The sequence below is a fragment of the Pongo abelii genome, chromosome X (assembly GCF_028885655.2).
Source record: "Pongo abelii isolate AG06213 chromosome X, NHGRI_mPonAbe1-v2.0_pri, whole genome shotgun sequence".
Classification (NCBI taxonomy): Eukaryota; Metazoa; Chordata; class Mammalia; order Primates; family Hominidae; genus Pongo; species Pongo abelii.
In genome coordinates, this window is record NC_072008.2 from 3,913,080 (window position 1) to 3,916,205 (window position 3,126).

The 3,126-nt window shown below is 38.7% G+C and overlaps 1 pseudogene; it reads left to right on the forward strand.

Moving 5' to 3' along the window:
• Nucleotides 1-2,007: 2,007 nt before the first annotated feature.
• LOC100435019 (large ribosomal subunit protein eL24-like) lies at nt 2,008-2,513 on the forward strand (annotated as a pseudogene).
• Nucleotides 2,514-3,126: the final 613 nt, after the last annotated feature.

The following is a 3,126-nucleotide window of genomic DNA, read 5'->3' on the forward strand; positions in this document are numbered from 1 at the left end:
CAGTTCCATCTATGTTGCTGCGAAAGACATGATTTCATTCTTTTTTATAACTGAATAGTATTTCATTGTGTGTAAGTGTATATATATATACAAAACATTTCTTTTATCCAGTCTGATGGACACTTAGGTTGATTCCATATCTTTGCTACTGTGAATAATGCTTCAATAAATATGGGAGTACAGGTATCTTTTGATGTAATGGTTTCTTTTCCTTTGAGTGGATTGGATACTTGGTGGTGGGATTGCTGGATGGAATGGTAGTTCTATTCTAGAAATCTCTGTTCTGTTTTCCATAGAGGTTGAACTAATTTACATTCTCACCAGCAGTGTATAAGCCTTCCTTTTTCTCTGCATCCTCACCAGCATCTACTATTTTTTGACTTTAATCATAGCCACTCTGACTGGTGTAAGATGGTGTCTCATTGTGGTTTTAATTTGCATCTATAATGATTAATGTTAATCATGAATTTAAGCATACTCTGTTTTAGTTAGTTTTATATGTTTACATGTTAAATAAAAGCTGACATTCTGAACAGATCTTAAAGCAATGAGTTATCGAAAGAATCATTTTAGTTTTGTTGAAGTAATGTCTATATTTGTCTTCCAAACATACATAAACCTCAAATGTCCTATAGGAGATTGATTTGAAAGCTGTTGATAACTGAGATGGTTTATATTCTTTATTTCCTAAGTCACTATAATTTTATAATGCTGATAAAATCTGCCTAACAGAGAAAAATAAGTTCTGTGAATGTGCCTCTGCATATCCAACACAGAAATCAGTTTCCCTGTCCAGGACAAAATAGGAATCACAGAAACGGAGAAATTAAAATGTTTGGAAATCAAATTAGCATTACATATTCCTTGGTAAAATTGTGTCTACAAATATACACCAACACGGAATCACTAGTTATTTCTCTGTGACACACTGCCCTGAAACTTTGTGGCTAAAAAAAACAACTACTCATTGTTTAGCACAAGAGTGTCTCTGGTTTTGTAATTTGGACTGGGCTCAGCTGGGTGGCTCTTCTTTTCTTTCCTGGGCTCCCTCATGTATCTGTGGTCAGTTCACAGGTTGGCTGGGGGCTGGAGGGTCTAGGACAGACTCAGGCAAGGTGACACATTTCAGTTCCTAGTGATTTGAATGAACTCCAGTAGTTTGGCTCTGATTTGTATACGTGGGACTTGGGCCGAGGTCCAAGAACTGAAACATGAAAGACCTTGTGAAGCCCAGGTTTAAACTATCATGCTATCCCTTCCACTGCATGCTGTTGACTAAAGAAAGACAATGCAGATTCACGGAGAGGGCTAATGCACTTCACTTGTTAACGGGAGGAGTGACAAAGTCGTCTTACATAGGGTGTGGACAGGGAGGGGCTATGGCAGGTGGCCAGTTTGCAATGAACCACAAATAGTAAAACATACTATTGTTGAGCTCTCTAAAAGTATACTATATTTCATCTAAAAAAATAAACAATCTAAGAGTAGTGTTGAAATCTCTCTAGAAAAGACCTTATAGCTAGATTTTTAGGCTTTCATATTGATTATGATGATATCAAAAAATTAAACTATTGGATTAACTTGGAAATTAACAAACAAAGCGCAGTATAGCTTTTTTAATGGTGCACTTCCATTATTCATTATATAAAGTATTTAAATCCAGGAACAGATAGTAGAGATTGTCAAACAGAAGCACTTTAATTGAGAGCCATACAGATGTGTCACTAAAGTATCACTTAACTCTAGCCCTTTAATAATGCACACTTACGTTTTTAAGGGAAAAGAGTGAAATAAAATAGAGCACGTAACTTTCATATAAGGAGAGGGGGAATATAGAAATAGATTTTAACTCAATCAATTCAAGAGTAGGCAGCAAAGAAGAAAATGAAGAGCGTTTGGTAAATGGAAAACACAAAATAAGCAGGAGAAAATAAGATCCAATATATCAGATATAAGAATAAATGGAGTTCTTTTTGTCATCTTTTCTCCTCCCTTGCAGCTGCTGCCATGAATGTTGAGGTTTGCAGTTTCAGAGGGTACAGGATGTACCCCGGACACGGGAGGCGCCATGCCAAGACCAATGACGGGAAGGTTTTCCAGTGTCTTAATGCAAAATGCGAGTTGGCGTTCCTTTCCAAGAGGAATTCTTGGCAGGTAAACTGGACTGTCCTCTACAGAAGGAAGCACAAAAAAGGACAATTGGAAGAAATTCAACAGAAAAGAACCTGCTGAGCAAATTGCAGAGGGCCCTTACTGGTGCAATCTCTTGCTGACATAATGGCCAAGAGGAATGAGAAACTTGACATTAGAAAGGCTCAATGAGAACAAGCTATCAGGGCTCATAAAGAAGCAAAAAAGGCTAAGCAAGCAGCTAAAAAGACTGCAATGGGTGCTGCTAAGACACCTATTAGGTTGGTGCAAAAGTAATTGCGTTTTTGCCAAAGGCAGCACCTAGGCAGACAATTGCGAAGCCTGTGGAAGTTTCAGCTCTCCAAGTTGGTGGAAAACGCTAAGCCGACAGATCAGATTTTAAAGTAAAGATTAGACTATAACTCTAGGTTGTGCTGGAGATTTTATTCTCATAATAGGCATGTTGGGCCTTACACGGTCATAGGTGAACTAATAAAGTTAAGAATGTAAGAGGTAGGTATTTTATTAAAAAGTCTATTTGCTTAGCTGGGGTGTGTCGGGCACATTACAAAAACTTCTTTGTCTTAACTTTTTGGTTACATGGCTGTAAGTACTAGGATGTTACATGGCTGTAAGTACTAGGATGTTACATGGATTTGCCTGGCTCGGTGACAAATGCCTGTAGTCCCAACATTTGGGAGGCCTAGGCAGGCAGATCGCCTGACTTCAGGAGTTCAAGACCAGCCTGGGCAACATGGCAAAACCCTGTCTCTACAAAAAATACAAAAAATATAAAAATGAACTGCAGGTACATGGTGGCATGCACCTGTAGTTTCAGCTATTTAGGAGGTGGAGGTGGGAGGATCACATGAGCCCAGGAGGTCGAGGCTACAGTGAGTCAAGATTGCACCACTGCACTCCAGCCTGGGGGACAGCGAGACCCTGTCTCAAAAATGGAAAAAAAAAGGATGTACTTTTTAGACTATTTTCTGGTTA